This window comes from Microcaecilia unicolor, chromosome 6 (genome assembly GCF_901765095.1).
Source record: "Microcaecilia unicolor chromosome 6, aMicUni1.1, whole genome shotgun sequence".
NCBI lineage: Eukaryota > Metazoa > Chordata > Amphibia > Gymnophiona > Siphonopidae > Microcaecilia > Microcaecilia unicolor.
In genome coordinates, this window is record NC_044036.1 from 146,875,766 (window position 1) to 146,903,276 (window position 27,511).

Sequence of the window (27,511 nt, forward strand, 5' to 3'; positions counted from 1 at the left end):
TGAGATGCATTAAGGTATAATGTATATTTCCCTGCCCCGCAGGGTTTATAATCTAACAGGCAGATGATCAAAAGCAAACGCTGGCGCTAGAGGCTGTTAGCACCGTACTAGCGTTGACGTTTGCTACCACCCCATGATGAGAGCCCTCGAGCACGTAAAACAACGCGCTCGAGGGCTCTTAGCGCAAGTAGCATGCAAATGCATGCTAAACAGGGCTCTTAGCGCAAGTAGTCTGCAAATGCATGCTAATCAGCGCTTAACACATTCATCCCCAATGATCAGTGTCTAGCACGCCAAAGATTGGGTCACTGGCTGCGACAAACGCTACACCAGCTCCAAGCTGGCGTTAGGGTTTGCAGATCATTGGGGAGGAATGGTGAGCCCTATCCAGCATGCATTTGCATGCTGGCAGGCCCCCATCCCCCCCTACAGCAAACCTGCCAGCGAGGGCAGTTGAGGACATCCAAAATTTGGACGTTTCTGTGATGGGGCATCCAAAATTTGGACATTTCTGCAATGGGCAGTTAAGGACGTCCAAAATTGGATGTTCCTATGAGAGAGACATCTTTCTCATAGAAACATCCAATTTTGGACGTCCTTAACTGCCCATTGCAGAAACGTCCAAATTTTGGATGTCCTCAACTGCCCCTTCGCTATACCTCCGACACATAAGTACACCCCCTTGAAATTTGGCTGTCTCTGCAACAGGGCAGTTGAGGATGTCTATCTTCCGATTTAAAGATGGGCGTCCTTCTCTTTTCATTGGTCTCCAGCCCAGATCTGTCAAACAAGTGCTGGAGGATTGTGCTGAGCGCATGCTCAGGCACAATTCTCCCGCACTTCTACCCCATAATCAGAGATAATTGTGCTGCTTAAATTTGCATGCATTATCTCTGATCGTAGGTCTAATAGCACCCCGCGCTGTTCCAGCGCTATTTTAGAGCGCTGTTTGGAACAGCACAGGGCTTTTGATCATCTGCCTGTAAAAGAGGAATGCTTACTAAAGTACATTAAGATTTTGCATTTACCGTGCACAAATTAAGCAGGGTAAGTTGAAAGTCTTCATGGTCATTGCATGTCCTCTGCATTTATCCCACAGAAATGTTCATTAGCATGCATTAAATTTGGTTGCAGTTAGCACTGATGGCCTTAGCACCTTCTCTTCAGGAGATGGTAAATTAACCTACGTTAACTGCATAAGTGGCAGAACACAGAGAAAACCAGGTGTTAACTGCAGGATGCCGCCAACGCCCATTTTCCACCTATCACCTGCCAAGTTCCTGCCTCCCTAATACAACATGCAGATAGCATGCAAATTTGGGCATGCTATTTGTCATTCCACTGCAGTAGCAGTTACTGCATGTTAACTTGTAATGTGTTTAGTAAAAGGGCCTCAAAGTTAGCGCCAAACTGAAAACCGGGAGCGTTCTGGGAGGCGGAGTCAGCACTCGGCCAGTTAAGTGATGATATACAGCACTTAACTAGCCAAGTTAACTGCATAAATAGTCAGACCTATCTTTATGCTGTAGCCCATAGCCAGTTAAGTGCTGAACATCTCACTTAACCAGCTCGGAAACCGAAAATTCAATGCCAGCCCCCGGACTTGGTCTAGCACTGAAGTTCCGGGTTTAACACCGTTGGCGGTCAGTGAAACGTTGATCATCACGAGTGGAATATCAGGCCCCTCCCTTTTTCTACTGCTGTCTGGTGGGGAAAATGTTTACCTTTTCTGGTCCAGCATTTATGATGATGTCATGTTGATAGGTTTTTGCATCTATGTTTTGACAATTCTGAGATAGATCCAACTGGTGTGAAAGACAAACTACTGGCATAATTCAGACACTAGAAAATTGAAATTTACTTGAGGTTTTGGAGTTCAGAGGCCCATGTCCAAGCCTGTGAATTTTGCTTGTAATATTTTAGCATGAATGAAAACCCCAGTGAATGGATTGGCAGAAGTGTGAGTGCCCCCCCCCCCCCCCACCCCTCTGAGCCTCATTTGAATTCTGTGCTTCCGCAATGCCCTCACTTTTTCTCTCTTTTTTCACATGGGTGAAATCTCTTAAGGGCAGAGTTTTACTTTGTACAGCAAGATCCCAGACCAAAAATATCTGTCTGCATGCAAGTGCTCGTTTACTTAAAATTAGACCTTCATGAAAACAGGTTGTGGGAAAATGTTTAAAAGAGAGAGAGAGAGTTGTGATCCTACTATTTTGATGAGACTAGCGGTAAGTGGTAAAAGCAATTTGTTGGGATGGGAGAGGTCTGAGCATATCAGTTACAGCCAGTGTTATTAGTTTGAAAGAACATTTCTATCAGTTCGGCCCATAACGAGCAGTGCAGCTCACTGCAGCATCTTTTTACAATCACTGTTGCAGTAAAAAACTTAGGGGACTTAGTTCAGTTCCACTAGGAGTTGTTAGCAAAACAGCACTAAGAAGCACTGCACTCAGCACAGACAAGATTTTTGATAGAACAACTGCTATCAATAAGATGTACCAGATCCAGCTGGGAAAAGGCAGAATAAGCCTCAAAATGAAATCATACAAACCTGTGTTCCCCAATGATAAACGTCTAAGGGGCCCTTTTACTAAGCCACGGCAAAAAGTGGCATGTGGCAGTGCGAGCGCGTCTTTTGTGCGTAGGCCTTTTTGCACCTTTGTAAAAGGGTCCCTAAATGCATAGGAGGCAATTTAGTATGAAGTGCCAAAAGACTGAAATCAAAATGCTTGTGAAATGCAGGGTACTAAGCACTGTTTTATAAATGCACTAGTAAAAAAGGCCTGTTTCTGACACAAATGAAGCGGGCACTAGCAAGGTTTTCCTCGGAGTGTGTATGTTTGAGAGAGAGTGTGTGTGAGAGATGGAGTGTGTGTGTGTCAGAGAGAGAATGAGAGAGAGACAGAGACAGCGTGTGTGTGTGTGTGTGTGTTTGTGTGTGTGTGAGAGAGAGTGTGTGAGAGACAGAGTGTCTGTGTGTGTGAGACTGTGTGTGTGTGCGTGATAGACAGAGAGTGTGTCAGAGAGAGTGTATGTGAGAGAAAGTGAGTGTGTGCCCTCACCCCCCCTCTCGCAGGGCCCCCCTCCCGACCCCCACCTCTCTGGTCTCAGGCCCACCTCCCCACCTCCCTCTCCCCCCCCCCCCCCCCCCCGGCTTATCAAACTCCCTCATCACTGTCCGGCCGCTGCTGCTTCTCCTGTTGAGCAGCAGCAGCCGCTACAAAAAGAAAAAAAGCAATAAATGGGGTCTTACTTAAAGGGCAGAGACGTGGAGGCGAGAGGTGGAGCAGCTGCAGAGACTGCGTTTTAAGACTCGGGCATTTGCGAATGTTTTGGGCTGGGTTTAAAAACATTTATCGCTTTTTTTCTTTTTGTAGCGGCCGCTGCTGCTCAACAGGAGAAGCAGCAGCGGCCAGACAGCGTTACCAGTGGCAGCTGCAGGTGGTGAGGGGGTTGATGTGCTCGGGGGGGGGGGTGTTTGATGTGCTTCGGGGGGGGAGGGGGTATTTGATGCGCCGAGGGGGGGGGTTCTGCAGTGCCGCGCTTGTAGTTTTTTGATGCGCCACTCCCTGCCACTTGCTCCGAAGTGGCAGGGAGCGGCGCACTGACAGCTGATTCCCAGGCAGGGGGAGGAGTAGGGAAACACACTCCGCGTGTTTCACTACTCCTCTTCCTGCCTGGGAATCAGCTGTGAGTCATGTCATCCTGGCTCGGAGCCTAGCTCAGCAACTCCAGAAGCCACGGACACAGGCAGTCACTCATTAGAACGTTGGTGGTGAGAATTATTATATAGGATTTGGGCACCCACATTTAGCAGCAAGCAGGTGTAAATGCACACATCTAAATGTTGCATTTTAGCATTTAGCTTACAGTATTCCACAAATTATACACATAAATGTAGGACCCACCCATGCCGTTTGACACACGCCTAGGCCCCCCTTTTACTGTAGCAGATAAACGGCAGGGTTTTTAAAAAAGAAATCAACGTGCGGCAAGTGAAGCGCTTGCCGTGCACCCATTTTGAGGGGAGCATTTACTGCCAGCCATTGAGGTGGCGGTAGGGGTTCCCGCACTACCCTGGCGGTAACCGGGCAGTGTGCAGCACTGCCCGTTTAGCGCCGGGTACACACCAGCACTACAAAAATAATTTTTTTTTTGGTAGCACCAGAAATAGCGTGCAGCAGGTGGGTGCCCGGCAGAACTTCCCTTTCAGCGAGTGGTAAGACCGTGTTGGACTTACTGCCGCTATGTAAAAGGGCCCCTATGTGCATTATTATTTTTTTTTTTAGTTACATTTGTACCCTGTGCTTTCCCACTCATGGCAGGCTCAATGCGGCTTACATATACAGGTACTTATTTGTACCTGGGGCAATGGAGAGTTAAGTGATTTGCCCAGAGTCACAAGGAGCTGCCTGTGCCTGAAGTGGGAATCAAACTCAGTTCCTCAGTTCCCCAGGACCAGAGTCCACCACCCTATCCACTAGGCCACTCCTCCACTAATGGCACTTACGCTCTGGGGTTGATGTTCAAAGTAATTTAATCAGCCAGGAATAACTCCTGGATGGTTAGATCACCTGTCGGGGCACTAATTTTCAGCAGCATTTAGCCGGCTGGCGCTGCTGAAAATAACCGGTTAGCGCTGAACTGAAAACTGGCTATTTGGGGGCATTTGAGGGGCAGAGTTGGCAGGTTAAATGCCTATATTTATTTATTTATTTGTAGCATTTAGATCCCACATTTTCCCACCTATTTGCAGGCTCAATGTGGCTTACATTGTTCCGTAATGGTGATCACCAATTCTGGAAAAGAGAAAATACATAGTTAAGATGGAGGTGACAGAGTGGATTAGATATTCAGCTATAGAAAGTTCATTTTCATGCTGACAAGTAAAAAGGTATAAGATTAAACTTCAATCGTGATAAATCAGTTTGAACAATCAGAACATTCACAAGCAGATGATCAAAAGCCCCGCACTGTTCCAAACAGCGCTCTAAAATAGCGCTGGAACAGCGCGGGGCGCTATTAGACCTATGATCAGAGATAATGCATTCATATTTAAGCAGCGCAACTATCTCTGATGATGAGGTAGAAGTGCGGGAGAATTGTGCCTGAACATTTGACAGGTCTGGGCTGGAGACCCATGAAAAGAGAAGGACGTCCATCTTCAAATCGGAAGATGGATGTCCTCAACTGCCCTGTTGCAGGGACGGCCAAATTTCAAGGGGGTGTCTTTCTCATGAAAACATCCAATTTTGGACGTCCTCAACTGCCCCATCATGGAACCGTCTAAATTTTGGACATCCTCAACTGCCCTCGCTGGCAGGTTTGCTGTAGGAGGGAATGGGGGCCTGCCAGCATGCAAATGCATGCTGGACAGGGCTCACCTTTCCTCCCCAATGATCTGCAAACCCTAACGCCAGCTCGGAGCTGGTGTAGGGTTTGTCACGGCCAGCGACCCAATCTTTGGCGCGCTGGTCGCTGATCATTGGGGATGAATGCATTAATGCTGATTAGCATGCATTTGTAAGCTATTTGCGCTAAGAGCCCTGGTTAGCATGCATTTGCATGCTACTTGCGCTAAGAGCCCTTGAGCGCATTGTTTCATGCGCTCAAGGGCTCTGATCATGGGGCGGTAGCAAACGCCATCACTAATATGGTGCTAACAGCCTCTAGCGCCGGCGTTTGCTTTTGATCATCTTCCTGTCAGTGCTTAACCAGCCAGGTTAATCGCACAAATAAGAGCACATCAAACTCAGTCCTATCTGGTTAAGTGCTGAACATCTCACTTAACTGGCTCTGCGTTAGCTGGCTCGGAATCCTGAAAATTCAGTGCTGGTGCCCGGACATGGCCCAGCATTGAATTTCTGGGTTTAATACCGGCAGCAGTCAGCCAAACGCTGATCGTCGCCATCTGAATATCAAGCCCTGAGATTATAGAATGATGAGGATAGCGGGATAGAAGCAGAATGTGAAGAGATAGGCCAAAATCTATTTCTGCCTATTATGTAGCTTCCTATACATATTTTCAGTTTCTGTAATGCAGTTAATTCATTGCAAGCAGAATCTCAGCATATTCTTCTGGAGCTGGGAGACATTCCCTTAAAACATAATGGAGATCGTTTTGAATGGGGAAGAAAAGGCCTCAGAAGACTACAGACCGGGTGATGATTCCCATGACTACAGAATAAATTTGTTCCTACAGATGCTGCAAGCCTAGTTCATCTAAAGAAATTCACACCTTTTGTTTTTAATTGGATTTCAAAAAGTGAGATTAACAGATTTGCTGGAACTTGCTGATTGAGCAGTAGGGTCCCTCTTTCCCTGGAGCTATCAGAGCAGAAGGTGTGGGGGGTCACACTAGCTTGAAGTTGCGGACAAACCTTCGTTTTGTGCACAGTCTTGGCAGTTAAGACAATTCCTTTAATAATCGCTCCATAGGCCACGCGCAACAGTATTAGGAAGGAACTCGACCAACTGTAGAACATGTCAGCCATAAATAAGATCAGGAACTTCTTAAGGAGCCCTTCTACTAAGCCGTGTAAGCGTCTACGCATGCCCAATGCACGCCAAAGTGCAGTTACCGCATTGGTACTGCGTGGCCCTTGCAGTAATTTCATTTTGGGTGCACGTTCACTACCTGTGCCCGAAAAATATTTTTTATTTTCTAGCGCACATCAGCTGCACACGCCAAGTGGCATTGGGTGCATGTAGGTCATTATCGCCCGGTTACCGTGTGAGACTTTGCCAGGTCAATGGCTGGCGGTAAGGTCTCAGACCCAAAATGGATGCGCAGCAATTTTGATTTTGCCGCACGTCCATTTTCGACAAAAATAGAAAAAAAAAGGGCTTTTTTACAGGCACGCTGAAAAATGGATTGGTGTGCACCCAAAACCCATGCCTACACTACCACAAGCAATTTTCCAGCGCACCTTAGTAAAAGGACCCCTCAATGAACAGCAGGATAAAGCACAGTGTGATTGAAACATGGAGGGTCAGGAACAGGCTAAGGTAAAAATGAATATTTTGCAGTTAATTTTGCATAATTAGGATACTTAGGGCCCTGTTTACTAAGGTGCATTAGCATTTTTAGCATGCACTAAAATTAATGCATGCTAAATGCTAAAGACGCCCAGGATGCTGGCCATCAGGTTGTCATAACCACATTATTTCATTAACTGGACCTCCATTTTTAATCGTGCAGGTATATATTGCACTTATTTTATTGTTCTTACTTCCATCTTCTTCTGTACAATACAACTGCATTTCCTTAATTGCATTTAGTCATGTAAGAGACCTGGGTTAAATTCCAGGACCCAGTTTCTGCTCCTAAGAAGGTGGGGGAAGCCATGAAGACATCATTAACTGCCCCTGGAGAGACTGACTACCAAACATAATGCAACAGCAACATCTGTGAATAGGATTCTGGGTATGTGTGTGTAAGCGGACAAGAAAAATGGGTTTTTTTTTACCTGCTTCGGGGAGCATTTGGGGCTCCTAGTGTGTCCTGTCGGTCCCAGACTGGTTCCAGGCTGATCTGGGGCTAGCCTGGACAGGAGGAACCATGTTGGGATCCATTTCAGGTCCAGAATACATCCAGGGCTTGTGGGTGCTGCCAGCTGCAACAGAAGCAACCTGCCATGAAGGCACGTCTGGAGTGGAGTGGAGGAGTGGCCTAGTGGTTAGAGCACCAGTCGGTTCAAAACCCGCTGCTGTTCCTTGTGATCTTGGGCAAGTCACTTAACCCTCCATTGCCTCAGGTACAAACTTAGATTGTGAGTCCTCCTGGGACAGAGAAAATATTCAGTTTACCTGAATGTAACTCACCTTGAGCTACTACTGAAAAAGGTGTGAACAAAATCTAAATAAATATGAGGGAGTTGGGAAAATCACCTGCATGAAGCCTGGCTGCCAGAGCTTTGTGCAGCTTTTTGTGCACGTGAGGTAGGTGCCCAGAGCTCCGACAGGCCTGAAATGAAGCTGGGGCCTCGAGTAGTTTTGAGGCCCGGGGAACTCCCACGTCTACTCATAGGTGCTTCCTGACGTCATGGATGGCGGTGACCTTTTCAACCTAGGTACCAGTTTTTTGGCCACGTTCACTGGTGTTCCAGGGAAAATTTTTAAAATTTAATATTTGGTAGTTGGGGTCTTTAGGGGATCCTTTTAGGTAAGCCATGGGGGTCTAGACCTTGTAAAATTTTATTTTTACCTGAAAAACTGGAATTTTAGGTGCAGAGAGCTGGCAGCCTTTAGAAAGTGCGTTTTGAGGTTCTGTCAGTTATAAATATAAGAAGGGAATTTATTGTAATTTTTCATGTGGCCATCAAGAGATTTTAACATGATTTTTGGGCATTTTGGAGTGAAATTGTGTGCCATCTGAGAAAACATTTATTTTTGAAATTTAAAATTAGAGGGACTTTGGTATAGATGTGCTGAAGCTGTGCAGTGAGTTGATAATGTTGTACGTTAGATTTTGTGGGGAAAATTAAAGAAAATGTGCTTTAACCATTATAGTCGATGGAGACTTGGGATTTCAAAATGGAGCTGAGTACTGTAAAAATTTGAGTTCCATGTTTCTGAGAGAAACTAAGCTCTGTGAGTCAACTGCTGATTGGCTGGCGGGGATCAGATGATGCCAGCAGGGCCCCTGTTGTTATAGTAACAGCTTGGGCAGCAGTGTTGCCAGGTGGGCGGTTTTACCGCCCAATTGGGCGGTTTTCCACGACCCGCCGCGGGAAATTTTTGCCCGCGGCGGGTTGCGGTTTTTTGGGCTTCTTTTTTTTCTTTTGGGCGGTTTTCAGGCGGTTTTTTCGGCCGCGGGGGGCGGGGTTAGTGACGTTTTGGGCGGGGTTAGTGACGTTCTGGGCGGGGCCGATGATGGGGGAGGCGGGGTGTCAGGGGCGGGGTTTGAGTTTGGGCGGGTTTTGGGCGGGAAAATAATTTTCCACCTGGCAACCCTGTTGGGCAGCAGCTAGTTCAGTTGGGAGCTGAGGTTGGTGAGGAAAGGTTGCTGTTGGTTGAGCAGGCAAAGTAGGAAATTCTTTTAGGCTTTGGAGGTGTTTAAATAATTGGGCCCCAGATCGAAAAGAACAGGGAGCAGACACTTACGCATAATTTAGGTAAGTGTTAATGCTGACAGAGAAATGTTTAAAAGTATATGTGTATCTTCCATTGCAAAATAGAAATGCATGCGTACTTCCTAGGCCTACCCAAACCATGCCCAGAATACACCACCTTCAAAACAGTGCATGGGAGCATAGTTATCAACATGGGCTAGCATTAAAAATGGGTTATTTTACCTCAACTCAAGGTCCCATTGTATGCAATGAGAACCTGAGCTAAAATGCACTATCTGTGGTAAAATAACCTATCTTAACAGGAGCCCACATTGATAGAACTATTTACAAATATAAACTCACTATTTCGACATGCAAAATCCACACAAGCCTTCTAGCGTGACCTCCTAGTCCTCCGCTTTATAAGTCTTACATTAGCTGTCAAATTACCTTAGCGTTCATCTGTTCTTGACAGAGTGAGCAGTTTGCTGTCAATAGAATGGATGTGTTTCACACTGGAAGCAGCCTCTTCAAAATATTCAAGCCTATTACATCACAGCTTTCATCCATACTTAACAATGGAATGGCTAAACGGGAAAAACAAGCTGTCAACACAATACAATACAATGCAGTACAATACAATACAATTCCTTAAGGCTAGGGCTGTCTTCCAAATTGCTGTCACTTGATTATTCGGGCCCCGGACCTGCATGTATCTCTTCACATGCTGTGCCTGGAGGATGTGCTGACAATTTTTTTATCAAGGGATATCCTCAACACCTCTGCTACTCAATCAGATATACTCTGTTTTCATAATTCAACAAAGGGCATCCACGAATCTCCAGGAACCTTCTCTAGAATACCGTGGGCCCATCCTTCTCTGTTTTAAAGTATATAACTCATTTGAAACACTATAAACTGTGTCCACATACTAACACATACACATACTTGCACACAGGCTTAGTTTATCAAAAGATATTATTATCAAGTAAGGAATAGCTTTAGATTGATTATTTTTGAACTAAATTGAATTTCAGGCTAAAATCTGGAAATATTGAAAATTGAAAGCTACACCCTACTTTTACTTGATCTAATTCCCTCTTAGAGGCCGTCCAAATTTCAGTTTCGGTTACAGTGCCAAAACTGGCCCACAATCCTTTTTTTTTTTTGTCCAATTTTGGTTTTGGATGAAAAGCTATGGACATGGTTTTGGTTTCTGACAAAACTGACTATATGCTTTTGGTGGAAGCCAAAAATTTGTGCTTTGTCCCGTTTGTCTTCTTCCCCTCCCCTCCAAACAGGAGTTCTCTCCCCTCTGCCCATTTATAGGTGCCTGCTTCAGGCCTATCGAACAATCCTTGGTGGTCTAAGGTTGTAGTCAGAGTAGGAGTGATCTCCAGTCACTCTTGCCCATGCAGGCCCTGCTCTCAAAATGGCTACCATGACCTCTAGTAGCAATCTTGTGAGACTGCAGCAAGAGGTCATGGCAACCATTATGAGAATAGAGCTGACATGGCCAAGAGTGACTGGGGATCACTCTTGCTCTGAATATAGCACTAGACAACCAGAAATTGTAAAGTAGTCTGGGAGGGGGGCAACTCTTTGCATTTTTGGCGGGGAGAGTAATGCGATTGTAAGTAATGCAGCTATGATCTTGAGAGGAGTCACATGATAATTTCCAAGAAGGATGCTTAACCAAGTTCATTCCATCAGCAGCTAAATAATCATTTCTACATCAGCCCTCTCTTATATTCTTCCCCTTTTGCCCAGATCTTAGCGAATGGTGAGTTATCAGACCCATTTATCCTTCAACGGGCATACATCAAGGATGACCTGTGTCACCTTTATTATTCAGCTTGGCTTTGAAGCCTCTTCTGGCTGCGATTTGATAAAATCCCTATATTTCTGGTATAACTGTATCTGGCATAGAATTTAAATTGTCTGCACATGCAGATGGTATTTTACAATGGGGCTTCTTTCCAAAGCATTTAGATTTAGTTCCTTAGGTTACTATCAGGCTTATTTTCAAAAGAGAAGGACGCCAATCTATTGACACAAATCGCAAGATGGGCGTCCTTCTCACAGGGTCGTCCAAATCGGTATAATGGAAAGCCGATTTTGGGCGCTCGTAGCGGATGCGCGCCAAAAATTAAATTACTGCAAGGGCCATGCGGTAGCTGGGCGGTAACTCAGAAATGGCGCGCATTGGGCATGTGTAGGCACTTACACGACTTAGTAAAAGGGCTGATATACTCCCTAGAATATCAATCATCAAAATAAAGGTTCCCAAGACACAAGGAAGTGTTAATTTCTCAAATTTATTACTATATCATGTTCTTTGTGCTATGACAAGGTGCTATTTGACTCATCACAACAGATTTTGACCTCTCCACATTGGTTACCTATTGAAAAGGCTGTATTCACTCCTATCTCTCCAAAACTACAGGCATGTCATTCTCTACCTCATACGCTACTAATCCTATTATTAGAACTACTTATAACACCTTTAAAGATTTAGATTCTACTTCGGAACCCCCTTGGTCAAAATCATTATATTACGCCATATGGCACAATCCCCATGTTTTGATAGCTAAGAAAACAATCTCTTGGTCCATCTGGCAGACATCTGGTATACGGGATTTAGGTGCCCTTGTTAACTCTCTTTCTTGGAAGACTTTCGCAGACTTAACAATCAAAATGTAATCTACCTAGCTCTCAGTTTTATAGATGGTTACAACTGATGTCAGCTTCAAAGAAATCTGACCTATCTCAACAGCATCTAAAAGATGTGCCCAGTTTATAGTCTTATTGTAAACAATTCAACACCCTTGGTCACTCAACTTCTCAGTTTTATAGACTACTCAAATCTTTATAATATAATAATTTGAGAAGACTGAGAAGAAACTGGGAGGAGCATCTAGCCTATCTTTTCCAGGATAATGAATGGGATATGTTTTGGCTTTCCACTTTTTGCTCCTCTTTAACTTAAGCTATGTTCTTCTTATCTCAAGGGCTTGTCACTTTTTGGAAAAGAAAAAAAAAGATAAACATGGAAGAAGGTTGAGGAGGGAAGGGGGAGATGCCACATCATGGAAAAGGCCTCCTGAGTCCCCCGCCTCAGATGGCCTAATAGTAAGGCCACCACTGACCAGCGCTCTGGAATTCTCTGTCCACCGACTTTAAAGTGGAGAGTTCCTACCTTCAGTTTAGAGCCCTTCCGAAAGCCTATTTTGTTCTCTCTAGCTTTGCCTGCTAGTTAATGATACGGGCAATGGTTGGCAGGCAACGACATTACCTCTGATCTCCTTCCCCTCTTCTGGTTTTCTAGCCTCCCTCTTCTTCTCATTTTTCTTTGTCCTGTCTTGATTGTAGTTCCTTTCTGATTTTAGGAATTTATGGTTGTGAGTTCATATTGTGAACCACTTTGATTCTGTTGCTTGAGAGGCAGTATATCAAGTATTGAATAAACATAAACATATATATTAGAAAATAATTTGTAATTTTTCAGAACATAGAGTCTTCACATTCAGTGATATCAATGTGCTTTTTTTATTCTGGACTGTGCATCCGGCTGGTATAATGTCTGCAGTGTAGACCATTGTCTGGACTCCTTTATCCTATTTTAGTAAGAATCTATATCATGCTTGTTCTTAATCAGTTTTAAAACTAAGTACAAAACAGGAAGCATTTGAACGCTACTTTCTCTTGTTACTTGTACACAGTTTGGGTAAGCATAAAAAACTGGTAATCATAATTTTTTGTACACATTCTCACAAAGTTCCTCTCTCAGAGGATATTTAACTACAGCCCAAAGGTAAAATGAGGGAGAAATACTGCACCAGCAGTATGCAAGTGCTGTTTGTCTTTTGAAGAAATAAGGAAAAGGACTGTGAGTCCTTTCTTGCAAAATATACGACTCACATGTATGAAGAGCAAGGTAGCATAGCTTCTTCCATGACACCTGCAGAATCAGTAGTTAAGGTGTGACATGCCATCCTATAATCCAATCTGCTAAGGAATGGAACATGCTTCATCTTGCCAAGGTATTAGTTATTTACTCTAATGTTGTATTCTGCCTTCTCATTAAACCCACACAGAGGATTATAATAAAATACAGCTAAATTATATAACTGAGCAAAACAATGTATGGACTCAGAGCTTGCAGTGAACTCTGTGGGAGAAGCCTCATAGGAGCTATTACATTATTTTAATGACTAAAAAAAATAAAGGCAGCACAAAGGGGGGGAGGGGAAGCCTCACCATAGATCAAGGAATAAAAACTGCATTGTTCACTCTTCACTGACCCATCTGGATCGTCTTCACTGACACATCTGCTTCCCTACATAGGTGTGGACTGATTTGATACAGAAAATGTGTGCGAGCAAAGGGAACTGAATTCTTTAGAAACTCAAAAAACAAACAGTACCCTTATGGAGAAATTATATAACCTCATTTTTTTTTTGGGGGGGGGGGGCGAGGGAGAAGCAGAGGTGTAGCCTCAAGTGGACCTGGAGGGTCACACGCCTTTCCAGTATCAGTTAAGCCTTTCAAGTTTTAACTGCAGTTGGCATGGACTAGTACAAAAACTAGGGGATATTCCTTGAAGCTAAATAGTAGCACATTTACAATAAGTAGGAGAGAATATTTTTTTTACTCAAGGTATAGTTAAGTTCTGCAACTCATTGCCAGAGGATATATGGTAAAAGCAGTTAATATAGCTGGGTTTAAAAAAGGCTTTGAACAAAGTCTTGGAGGAAAAGTCCATGAAATGTTATTAGGTTAGACCTGGAGAAAGCCACTGCTTATCCCTTGGGTTGTTAGCATGGAATCTTGCTACTTTTTGGGACTCTATTAGTGTAATAATAAAGCAAGGAAGAAGGGCAGAACTATGGAACGCTCTGCCAAAAATAGTAAAAACAACGTACGACCACCTCAATTTCTGGAAAGAACTGAAAACAAACCTGTTCGGGAAGGCGTATCCCACTGATCCAACATAAAATACTGAGTACCTGCAACACAACAAAACCAAAGATCGTATTGGACACAGCCAATTTCCCCCTTCCTCCCTAAGCTCCCCATTATATCAACCATACATGAACCCTATTCTACCGCAATAACACCTTGTACTTGTTCATAACGGAACTGGTGAACGCCATTACGGTACTCTGTACGCCACATTGAGCCTGCAAATAGGTGGGAAAATGTGGGATACAAATGTAACTAATAAATAAATAAACATCAATGGTAAAAGATACATGTTACCTAAACTGTATCAGAAGTAAATTCAACGTTGAGGCATCATCAATCAAGTGCACCGGCTATGAGATCTCTTATAGCCTCAAGCTATTTCAGATCTGCAGCACAAATTGTAAGATAATCATTTGGGACTCTGCCAGGTCCTGGTCACCTGGACTGGCCACTGTTGAAACAGGATACTAGGCTATATGAACCCTACATTTCACAGCACACAATTCCAAAGGGAGCGTGGTCATGAGAGGGACATAACATAAGAACATAAGCATTTGCCATACTGAGACAGACCGAAGGTCCATCAGGCCCAGTATTCTGTTTCTAACAGTGGCCAATCCAGGTTACAAGTACCTGGCAAGATCCCAGAACAGTACAATACATTTTATGCTGCTTATCATAGAAATAAGCAGTGGATTTTCCCCAAGTCCATCTTAATATTGGCTTATGGACTTTTCTTTAAGGAAGTTATCCAAACCTTTTTAAAACCCCACTAAGCTAACTGCTTTTACCCCATTCTCTGGCAACAAATTCCAGAATTTAATTACATGTTGAATGAAGAAATATTTTCTCCAATTTGTTTTAAATTTACTACTTTGTAGCTTCATTACATGCCTCCTAGTCCATGTATTTTTGGAAAGAGTAAACAAGTGATTAATGTGCACTCATTCCATTGTACTCATTATTTTATAGACCTCTATCGTATCTCCTCTCAGCCGTCTCTTCTCCAAGCTGAAGAGCCTTAGCCATTTTAGCCTTTCCTCATAGGGAAGTCATCCCATCCCCTTTATCATTTTCGTCACCCTTCTCTGTACCTTTTCTAATTCCACTATATCTTTTTTGAGATGCAGTGACCAGAATTGCACACAGTATTTGAGGTGCGGTTGCACCATGGAACAATACAAAGGCTTTATAACATTCTCATTTTTGCTTTCCATTCCTTTCCTAATAATACCTAACATTCTATTTGTCTGGGATTCCCAGGCAGGCTGTCAGATTCAAGCAGTGTGGGAACCATTTTGGTCTACTTTAACACCCACAACTCGCAGCAGAATTTTGAACTTTTGATAATTATATTTTTTTTCAACTTGGTTCTGGACATTGCTCATGGGGCTTTGAATTCCAGCTTGTCCTCAGGGGTGGGCTCAGCGCAGGTGAGGGAAGGAGGGTACAGGGAACAATTTTCAATCTACTGGAGTGTGTTTTGTCCTTTGTTGCTCATTGATGTATTCTGTTTCGGGCATGGATAGTTATGGTATGGATTGTATGTTGCTTCATTCTTGATAAAAAAGATTTCACATAACAGAGGAGAGACTCCCTTTTGAAAACAGAGTCAGTGATCTTTCCACTTAAGTATGTCTCAACCCAACTGTGATAATCCCTGAATCCAAGAAAACGAACAAAAAAGCCTGAAATAATGGGGGAGGAAGGAGGGAATTTGTGATAAGACAGTCTAACCCCTTCTTCTTTTGCCCACTAATGGGTAAGTCTTCAGCCACTCAAGTGTTTTTCTTGATACATAGCTCTCTGTTTCGTTTGTTTCCATAAGTTCATCCGATTAAATTCCCAGGCTCCAGAGGATTAGAGGTCTACTCTGCACCAACCATAGGTGCCACCTCTCTGGCGCCCTGATGCTCAAAACTCCGGCGGTATTCCGAATAGCGCTGTAAAAATACCATCGGATCAGCACAGAAGAACAATGCTCTAATGCTCAATGCTAATGAGATGCAAATATAGGCGCGCTCGTAGCGTTGAGCATTAGAGAGTTCGGCAGGAGGATTGTGCATTGGCGCAGGAGAAATGTGCTTGGCACATGCGCAGAAGAGTTCTAAGATAAGCTCAGCTCCTGTGCACATGAGCCTGATAAAACCTGAATGCGAAACACACACTGGCGTCTGTTTCCTGTGTCTAAATGTAAAGTGTTCATGCTAAAAAAAAAAAATTTAAAAATGCCCAGTAAATGCACACACTGGCGTCTGTTTTCTGCAGCCTAAATATAAGCATTTTAAATTTTTTTTTAGCTTGAACACTTTACATTTAGACACAGGAAACAGACACCAATGTGTGCTTTTGCGTGGGGCTCCTGTTTCTCATGACAAAATTAACCCTTGCAATGGGATGCACATTTTAGAACTGATATTATCTGGCTCTCTGCCTAAAGGAAAAATCTGTCCCTCTTGCAGCAAGCCAGGAGATAAGACCATAGCTTCAAATATGCAGCAAAAATCCAGTTATGTACATCAAAACTTTCAGCCAGGACTTTGTCATCTTTCTGGAGTATCTTTGCTTGTAGCTATGGATGTGTATCAGTGCCAATCCAGTTTGAAGCCAGATTCATTTTCTAAACAAAATGTTCTGGTTAGTGTCTGGGAGAGGCAATATTTTGGCTCTATGAAATCTGTTAGTTTATTGTCAGTATTTAAAAAAGGTTATGTGATTATGAATTTTTGTGAACAAAAAAATGAGGAGTGGAACACTTCTGGGACTGTTGCTAGGGCCACCTGTGTTTAACATCAGTGAGTGATATTGTGGAAATGTAAGTTGGAAAAGTCTGCAACTGAGCTGATACCACGGAGGGAACAAATTAAGAAGTGATCATTCTTGGCAGTGAGCTTTTGATTCAAAGAAGGGCAAAATAATGCATCTGGGTGCAGAAATTCAAATGTTTGTGTTTATGTTTATTAGGATTTGATAAAACCACTCTTATTACAATTGCAAATCATAGCCATGTGCAATAAATAAAATCAAGAAAAACAAGAAAAAGAATTCCATAAAAATAGAATACCATTCAAACAGATGTAAACATACTAGAAGAAGGGGGAAAGGAACCTACAGGCAAAAAAAAAAAAAAAGCTTCAAAAAATAAAACATATCAGCCAACTGCAGATCTCCTCTGGGACAAAACCACATATTATTCAAAAGCTGATGAGAAAAAGTAGGTTTTCAAGCCAGCCTTACAATTTGCAAAAGAAGACTCAGACCTGAGCAAAAGAGTAAGACTGTTCCATAAGAAAGGTGCTAAAAAATAGAAGCCTCGTATGAAGGGCCTGAAAAGTGAGTATTTTAAACTGAATTCTCTGCTCTACAGGAGACCAATGAAGCTTTTTTAAGAAGAGGGGAGATATAATCCCTACGTTTTGCTGTACATAGCACCTGAGCCGTGGTGTTTTGAAGGGTCACAGTACAGAGAAGAGGCCAGTGCGGGTGGCAGGGCAGCCTGTGGGAATCGCTGAGACTTTTGGAAAACAAGAAAAGAATGTAGATTTGGGGAAGTAGGATGAGGAAGGAGGGGCAGGGGAGATGCCTCTCTGTGAAGAGTGCCACCTAATGCCCCCCCCCCCCCCCGCCTCAGTTGGCCCAATGGTAGGGCTGCCACTGGTAAGGAGATCAACTCAGAAGCAACATCAGGAGGTAGCTGTCCACTTTCCAAATCTGTCAAGAATATGTTTCACAACAATTCTAGGAGAATCATTTATGTTTATGGCAGCTCCTGAATTAAACTCTCTTCCTAGATCTTTAAGAACTAGTTTGAGTTTACTACTCATTCCATTGTGGGCTTAACACCTACAGAGTATGTTTGTGTTTTACTAAGCTGCATCAGTAATGGGCTTAGCGCATCCTTGGCTCTTCAACCAAGCTTTTAATGGAAGAAGTAACTAACTTGTTAGTCTCACTCACACACACAAGGAGTGACTCAGGCTGCACATACTGCAGCGGGACATGTTTATCCACTCCTCCATGTGCGACTTTCTTCAAATCAGTTACCTTACTTTCTAATTCTTCCTACTTTCTTACCCATCTATATGTTACAACTTTGCCTTACCCTTCACTACCAATTATAATGCTTTATTACATATTGTGTTGACATTGCTAGTATACCATGCCATACTTTGTATTGTTTTCTAATATTTTTATTGCTGTAATTGCCTATTGCTCTTGTTTGATCTATTCTTACTGTACACCGCCTTGAGTGAACTCCTTCAAAAAGGCGGTAAATAAATCCTAATAAATAAAATAAGTAATGCAGGACTCTCCTGCTTGTTAAGCCTATTTTCAAGTGCAGCTGTAAACCAAGGCTTTTTTCTATTTGTTGAATTCCTAGCCATACACTAACGTTAGCAAAAGTGCACAGCCATTTATTAAAAAATAAGACGGGAAGGACTAAGAGCTCCCACGTTATGGGTGTGATTAGCGTGCTGGTGATGTCAGCAAGCTAGTGGAATAATGTTTCCATGACCATTATTCATCCCTGACATGACCCCCGCAAAAAAAAATCTGAAAAAATAAATACCATGCGTTTAGCCATTTTTCTTGTGTTAAACTCTGGCTACAGCACCAAGTATTAGCCTAGAGGTTAGTGCAGTGGGCTTTGATCCTAGAGAGCTGGGTTCAATTCCCATTACAGCTCGTTGTGACTCTGGGCAAGTCACAACCCTCCATTGCCCCAGGTACAGATAAGTACCTGTATATGCTATGTAAACTGCTTCGAATGTAGTTGCAAAAAACACAGAAAGGTGGTATATCAAGTACCATTAACAAGATTCCATGCACAATCTCAAAGAGTAGCAACATTCCATGTAGAACCCCAAAGAATAGCAAGATTCCGGAATCCCAAAGAGTAAAGAGAGGAGGAGTAGCCTAGTGGTTAGTGCAGCGGGCTTTGATCCTGAGGAACCGGGTTGGATTCCCACAGTAGCTCATTGTGACTCTAGGCATGTCACTTAACCCTCCATTGCCCTAGGTACAAATAGGTACCTGTATATACTATGTAAACCACTTTGAATGTAGTTGCAAAAACCACAGAAAGGCAGTATATCAAGACCCATCCCTTTTCCTTCTATCGGCTGTACCTGATAAATTCTGAGCCCTGCCAAACACTGGAATATTCAGGGTCAGTATCTGGATAGGTCCTGGAATTCCACATCTAGGGCTAGTTCTGCCGATGGTGGTCGGTGCTGTCAGAAACAATAACTGTCACGGGCAGAATATTGGCCATAAAGAGGGGGAGGGGAAGGATCCTCTTTATGGTGATGTCCAGACTGCTACGTTTAGACGGTTTCCTAAAGGACAAGTCCATAAACCACTACTAAATGGGAAAAATCCACAATTCCAGGAATAACATGTATAGAATGTTTGTACGTTTGGGAAGCTTGCCAGGTGCCCTTGGCCTGGATTGGCCGCTGTTATGGACAGGAGGCTGGGCTCGATGGACCCTTGGTCTTTTCCCAATATGGCATTACTTATGTTTGTATGTTTGCTTGATTTTTGGTATTTACTTTAAGGGAGAGTACTGTTGTATGTTTCATTGGTTGTTACTTGTTTGATGCTTCATGGGTCATTAATAAATATATTTCAAAAAACAAAAAAAAAACAGAAACATTTCCAAGGAAGAGAGCTCAGCCATTGTACTTTTACAGCTTGGCAAGCAGTAGAGGCTCATTTCAAGTAGGTGCCAGAGCTTTTCTCCTTCCAAGCTGCAGAGCTGTATTATGTTTGGGATATTTAGCATTTCCAGGTTATAAAAGACACACCGAGACAGTTCTGTTCTTTCTATATTGCATGCATGGACTTGAAGAATTCTTTTCTTTGAGTAATCAGAAGTATGAGCTCCTTCATGCCCAGGGTAAGAGTCAGTCTGTCCTGGAATCACCTGCTGACTTCTATAAAGTACTAACCAGGAAAATCTACAATTATTGCATTGCAGGTATATTGTTAAATCGTCCCTTCCCTCTCTATTTCTCTATCACCCCACTTTCCACAGGAGACTCTAGGTTGAGTGTTTTTCACATGGAGAGATGTAAGAGGTAGAGATAGAAACAGACAATTACAATGGATTTGCTGATGTTCCGTCTTTAATCAGGTTACATGTGTGGCCTTCTAACGGGGTACAACATATTTTCTCCTTGTAGCTGCTGTATCTCTGAGGATTTGTTAACATTTATACTGTTAGGGAGGTGTCTTATCTGTTCCCTTCTCCACTACTGCCAACTCCAGACTTCGCGCCTTCTGTCTCGCTGCACCCTACGCCTGGAATAAACTTCCTGAGCCCCTACGTCTTGCCCCATCCTTGGCCACCTTTAAATCTAGACTGAAAGCCCACCTCTTTAGCATTGCTTTTGACTCGTAACCACTTGTAACCACTCGCCTCCACCTACCCTCCTCTCTTCCTTCCCGTTCACATTAATTGATTTGATTTGCTTACTTTATTTATTTTTTGTCTATTAGATTGTAATCTCTTTGAGCAGGGACTGTCTTTCTTTTATGTTTGTGCAGCGCTGCGTACGCCTTGTAGCACTATAGAAATGCTAAATAGTAGTAGTAGTAGTAGAACAAACCACTCACACACCATCTCCAGCTGTTATTCACATTCACCGTATGCATACAAAGGGTGGGGTTCTATCTATTGCAGCCTTTCATTTTCTGTTAAATTGGTTTGTTGTTTATTTTCCCCCACATTTTATACTTTCATCTATGACTCCCCCATACTCTTATGTACCCTCAACACAGCTCTTTGGCCAGTAGGGGCCACTATAACAGCAGCAGTTGTCTTCCCACACTTCCCTGGGCTGAGCATCCTAACTTTACAGCTTATCCCCCCCCCCCCCCCCCCCCCCCCCCGTCTCCATTGGCCCAGACAGATAGGGCTTCCAAAATGGGAACCAGGCCTGGCCCATCTGTCTTACAGCTGTGATATCTCTGAACCTGTTTATCTCATACCTTTTGGAGAACTGAGATTCAGTGCTTTCAAATGATTTTTGTAGTTGAGATACCATACATTAGTTTGGTAAAAGTTTCTGCTTATAGTTTTAAGCTATTATTTTAAAAATCAGTTAAATAAACCCATTTTGGCTGCCGAATGCACTTCCTGCCAGTAAACTTTCTTTTTTGGACTGGATACCATAAACAGAGGCAGATAAAGTATTATATGGCAGAGTTGCAGCAAAATTCCAGTTTTGTCTAAGCGGAAGTCTTGACGATGACATTTTGCTTTTCAGTGCTTCATGTTGTGTTTTCTAGCTTTTCATATTTGGCCCTCATTTTAGAAGGCATATTTGCATTTGATATGGGCCTAAACCAGCATATAAATGTTTATCTTGCATAATAACCATCTAAGTCCTCATTTTAAAAAGCCGGGATAGACTTCATTCCTTGTACCAACTTCTCACTGGTGAGGAAAGCTCAAGCCTTTTTCGGAATTACAAGTGCAATATTCATTGCCTTCTTCCGATCATTTTGCATATCTTCAGTTGAAACATTATACCAGGAGCTTAGACTGGGCCATCTTTGTGAGGAAGTTCAAGATACTCTTAACTCTCCATTAACCCTGGGCTCCCAAAACAAAGTTCCTTTGGCCTATCATCATAGATATCTTCAAGAGACGACTGGATTATTCGCTGATAGCCCAGGCCTAGTTTGCCAAGCTCAATGTAGATATTACGTCGAATAAGGTGAAGGACTGTATCTTTGATGTGCAATGCCAGTTTGGAAGTGTGACTTTGTGGGACCTGCGATACAAATTTTTGTTGTGACTATATTTCACCCCACCGGGCTTTCAAGGTGTCACTCTGCTCGTCAGGGGCCTGTCCTAAATGTCAACATGCTCGTGCAAGTCTCAATCATATGTTTTGGAGCCAGATGCTGCACAATGTCTTGGCTTACTGGACACATAGATTTACTTTGTTGTCACACTGGTTGCTTGATATTTACGGGCTTTCTACGCCAACTCTTCCTGGGATGTGAGGTTTTCTTTGCAGGACGATTTTGAAGAGGAAGCCGTCTATCTTACTTTGTTGGCGGGAACCCACTGCTCTGACTACTGTCATGTGACACACACAAATGATTTCTTTATTGGCTCTGGAGCATATGGACATTAAGGAAATCTCCGTGATTAAAGGAGAATGGTTCCAGCGCATCTCGGAGAGAATATTAAATCAATGAGTGATTTCTTTTGAACTCAGATTGTGTTTATATTTCCAAGTGGTGCAAGATGGGACAGGGGTGAGGGGAGGGTTAAGGGCAGGAGCAATTGTTTAATATTCTCAAATGTTTCAAGGTCAGTGTTACCTGATTTTAGTGACTATAGTCCATACTATGTTATGTTTGACTCTGACCTCCTGTTTATTAAGCCACGCTAGTGGCTGCCACACGGCAATGCCGACACAGCCCATTCAAAGTGAATGGGTTGTGTCAGCATTAGCGCACGACAGCCGCTAGCACAGCTTAGTAAACAGAGGGGTTAGTGTGTTTGCTTCATTAAGTGGCTCAATAAAAATGATTTATGTAAAAAAAAAAAAGCCAGGATATGCACGTCTCAAACCCAAGTGCATGTGAATGGCAAGGGGAAGTGGTCTAGGTGTGTCGTGGTGGGACAAGGACATGGCAAATTCATAGCCATTTATTTCCCATTTCAGTAGGGGACTTAGCTTTTATGTCCTAAAAGATGGATGTCACGAGATACATCTGCTACCAAGCACATCTAGGATTTGAGGTTACCTCCTTAATCCCCCAGTGGATTTTGTCACTCCCAAATGCCAGACTGGCAAAAGAAACCAGTCATTGTGCCAGCATCTACATGACTGGTTACATTCTCATGGTCACAAAGACATAGAACAGGTTCTACATAAGTATTGCCACACTGGGACAGACCAAAGGTCCATCAATCCCAACATCCTGTTTCCAACAGTGGTCAATCCAGGTCACAAATACCTGGCAAGATCCCCAAAATGTTCTATACATTTTATGCTGCTTATCCAGAAACAAGCAGTGGATTTTCCCTAAGTCATTTTAATAATGGCCTATGGACTTTTCCTTTAGGAAGCGGTCCAAACCTTTTTTAAACCCTGCTAAGAAAACTGCCTTTACCACATTCTCTGGCAATGAATTCCAGAGTTTAATTACAGTAGATTCTGTTCTAAAATACTGCTAAAGCTTCAAATTCACTGACCTGAGCCTCTCAATTCCTGTCTCTAAGACCAGTTTAAAATGGGGCTGTTTGCTTTTCCCTTTTCACCTACCCTCTCTGTTTAGTGTCTACACAGCTAGCAATCAGAGTGAACATTTTTGCCCTAGCCATAACACAGGAAAGCAATGCCTCCAGACCCCTCTCTAGAATCTTCTTAATGTTATTTGAGTCCCAGGATAATGCCATATGTTCCTGGATATGCACTAAAGAAACACTGCTTGCTTTAGGGTCCCTGTTACAAAGCTGCGGTAAAAGAGTCCCTGCGGTAGCATCGATGCATGAATTTGCCACACGCCAAGGCCTCTTTTACCACAGCAGATTAAAACAAAAAATTAATTAACTAAACCTGACAAATGACCCCCCCCCCCCCCCCCCGCCACACACACACACAGAAATCCAGCAAAATGAAACAAAACAAAATAAAAAAAAAAACAGTATACACACTCTTAATTCCTCTGGTCTTTCTACATTTATATGATTAAAGTGGCCTAGTGGTTAGGGTGGTGGACTTTGGTCCTGGGGAACTGAGTTCGATTCCCACTTCAGGCACAGGCAGCTCCTTGTGACTCTGGGCAAGTCACTTAACCCTCCATTGCCCCATGTAAGCCACATTGAGCCTGCCATGAGTGGGAAAGCATGGGGTACAAATGTAACAAAAAAAAAAATTATACATTGAAGCTCTATATCCCACAGGAAAAAAATGTGAAAATAAAAATAGGATAGGTGGAATGATTTCAGACCAGTAAAATGTGTAACAATCAATCTGTTGCTTAAAGCAGTGTTTCTGCCTAAGTCATTAGTCAGTAGAGCCCCTGGTTGAGCATAAAGAGGAAAGAAGAGGATTCAGGCACAGGGCAGTTACCTTAAGGAGAAATTGAGAAGGAAACCCAGAGAGACAAACTCTTGGATGTAAGCAAGACTCACTAGAAAGAAAATCACTATTCAAAATGGCCTATGCAATAAACATTAATGTGCTTGTTATGACCCTCAGGTGCACACTAAAAATAATGAACTATATGGAAAAGCCTTATCTTGGCCTTGAAAGACCGTCAGTCTATACATATTTGCATATCTATGTACAAGTGAAAGCATCACATTCAAAATAAAGGGTTGCCAATGCATTGTGGGCATTTAAATGTTTGTCCATGAAGTTGTTTTGTGAGGGGCATCCCCTCCCCCTGACTAAAACAAAAACTGGGAGGGGGGGGTTTACATCTGGGGGGGGGGGGGGGTTGTCCGACAGAAGTGTCTTAGTCAGTGTGCCTCCACATTCTCCCCTCCCCATAGGGCAGCAGCAGGGCAGGGGAGCCATGGAGAAGAGGGAGAGAAAGAAATGTGATAGAGAACTACACCACCTTCCTCTACACAAAGTAAATATATTTCCAAGCAATAGGATACCAGGAAATAAAGGTTTTGCTATTAACGACACTGTTAGTGTGGCTAAAAACCACTGCAGATGCAGTTGCATATATAAATGATAGAGTTACACGCACAAATACCAACTTTAGATGTGAGCAATTACACCAGCCTTTGACATAAACTTAGGCGAGCGAATGCCACTCTGTTCTAGAACAGCAATTTTGCACGCAGTTGCTCTTATAGCATTTGCGCTTAGGGCTAGATTCTATATATGGCACCTGACAAATCCATGTGGTAAACATTTCCGTCTAAGCGTATTCTACAAGCAGCGCCTAGATTTAGGCGCTGTATAATGAATATGCCTAGTTGATATCCCAGCGTCTAAAATTACGCTCCTCCATTTATACCAACGAAAACGTGGCATAAATCCCTATGCATAAATTTACGCGCACTGGGACATATTCTATAATTATGTGCATACATTTTGGAATGCCCATGAAATGCCCATTTCCCTACCCACAGCCATGCCCCTTTTGAACTGTGCGCATTAGAATTTAGGTGCAATTCATTCCAGAATAAGCTTAGCGAGTTATTTGCGTAAATTTTAATTATGTTAAATTATTGCCAATTAGTGCTCATTATTAAGTGCTGTTATCAACGTTGATTAGCTTGATAAGCCAATTAAGTTACACGCATTGTTATAGAATACGCTTGGATTTCAGCACGGAATGCTAGGCGCACTATATAGAACCCAGGAGTTAGCGCCTATATTTTTTTGTGCCTAATGTTCGGTGCTCTTTCTTGACTCTACCCCTTCTGGTATTCCTATGAAGGTATTTAGCATTATGTTTGATGGAGGCTGCTCATCGTTGATGGTTGTATCTTTGTTCTCATTTTGAACAAGCTGGAAAAGAGGGTCATAAAAGCTCATTGAATAAAGCCTGTACATTCCCTGTAGAAGGCCCAGCTGTAAATTTTAAGCTACCCATTGTGTTTTGGGAATGGTCAGGTTTCCAGCCCAATGTTTGCAGGTACTGTACATACAGTCTGTTGCCTAGACAATGACATTCAGTACTGTTAGGCGCTTTCTTAGCTGGTACTTAACACCTTGGCCTGGAGTATAATTCTGTCTTGAGAACCTTTATTATGTGAAAGAATCCATCGTCTTTCACAAATCACAATAGAAGCCCTGTTGCTAATGTGCTATGAAAAGATCCTGAAGCTCTTGAGGCCTTCCTATGGTAACCCTGTTGACATTTCACAAACTGGTAGGAAAGCCTAAATTGTTCTGGCAGGCTGACAATCCTCTTTATTAGAATCTAGAGGTTGTAAAACAGTCACATTTAAGGGGAAATGTTAAGATTTTGCGGAGTCCAGTCTATATGTCAAAACTCAAGTTTTTAGTTTTTAATTTTGTCATAAAAAATCGAAATAAGATATTGTGGGGCCTAAAAGTGTCCTGCGCTGGTCTAGGTGCGTGTTTTGGATGTGCACAGGCAGTGGTGTGCTGGTAAATGTGTTGGATTATTTGTAGTAAATAATTAGCAGATTTTAGTACACACAGCTTCAGCTTTAGAAATGTTAATTTCTTTCTTCATCTCTCTCTCATTCACCCCTGAATAATTCACTGCTGAGTCACTTTAAAGTTGAAGTAACAAAACATCTGTTTACTCACAGTTTGTAGTTAGATTATAATCAGACAGGCCTATATCTACATATTACTATACATTTGTCTTATCAGCTCCTTCCATGTGCTTAGATGGTAATGGATGCTCACACCACCATAGATCCTCTCAGGTTAGGAGAGATCATGAGCTCCATGTGCTCCATGTGCTGCATCTGCTGTGTCTAACCCCTACAGGAAGTTGCATAGCTGTGTGACCTCTCTAAGTAATTCACATCAGAGGTCACAGAGTAATCACAGAGAAATAATAGGTGACAGTCAATGCATGTAAAATACAATTACATTCCAACAAACCCCTTCTCATGCATAACTGTCATGCAATTATTTATTCATACAAAGTCCAAGCTTTATACGCAGATTCACAAAATGTTCTCTGGGTAACGGTTTGGTCATGATGTCAGCTGTCATCTCACTGGTGTGACAATAGTGTAGACTGATGACCCCTTCTTTCGCCAACTCTCGCACGTTGTGGTATTTCGTTGCGATGTGCTTGGTGCGTGACTGAACCTTGTCATTCTGTGACAGTCGGATGCAGCTCTGATTATCTTCCATTATCTGGATTGGTTTCTGTTCAGCTATTCCAAAATCCAGCATAAGTTTTTCAATCCACATCAGTTCTCTGCACGCTTCCGATACAGCCACGTATTCAGCTTCTGTAGAAGACAAACTCACAATACTTTGTTTATGACTGGCCCATGAAATTTGTACATTTCCATACATAAACACATATCCACTTGTGGATTTATAATCAGAATGATCCCCTGCCCAATCTGAATCACAGTAACATATTAGTTTTGGATTACTATTGGCTGAAATCTTTAATTTACAATCAATGGTACCCTTTAAATACCTTACCATCCTTTTAACTGCAGTCCAATCTGATTTGGTAGGTGAGCTGACCCTTCTGCTCAAAATTCCTACTGCATTTGCTATATCAGCCCTGTATGTGGTAGCTAGATATAAAAGCTTACCTATGGCTGATCTATATTGGATGTTATCTGGTAAAGGTTCTCTTACTGTTTCATCCTTCAGAAAATCAGTGATCATGGGAGTGCTTACAACTTGGGCATCTTGCATACCTAAACTTTCAATAAGCTCATTTATTTTCTGCTTCTGGCTTAGAAGATAAGAACCATCATTTTGTTTCTCAATTTCTATACCAAGATAGTATGACACATTACCAAGTTCTTTTATCTCAACATTCTG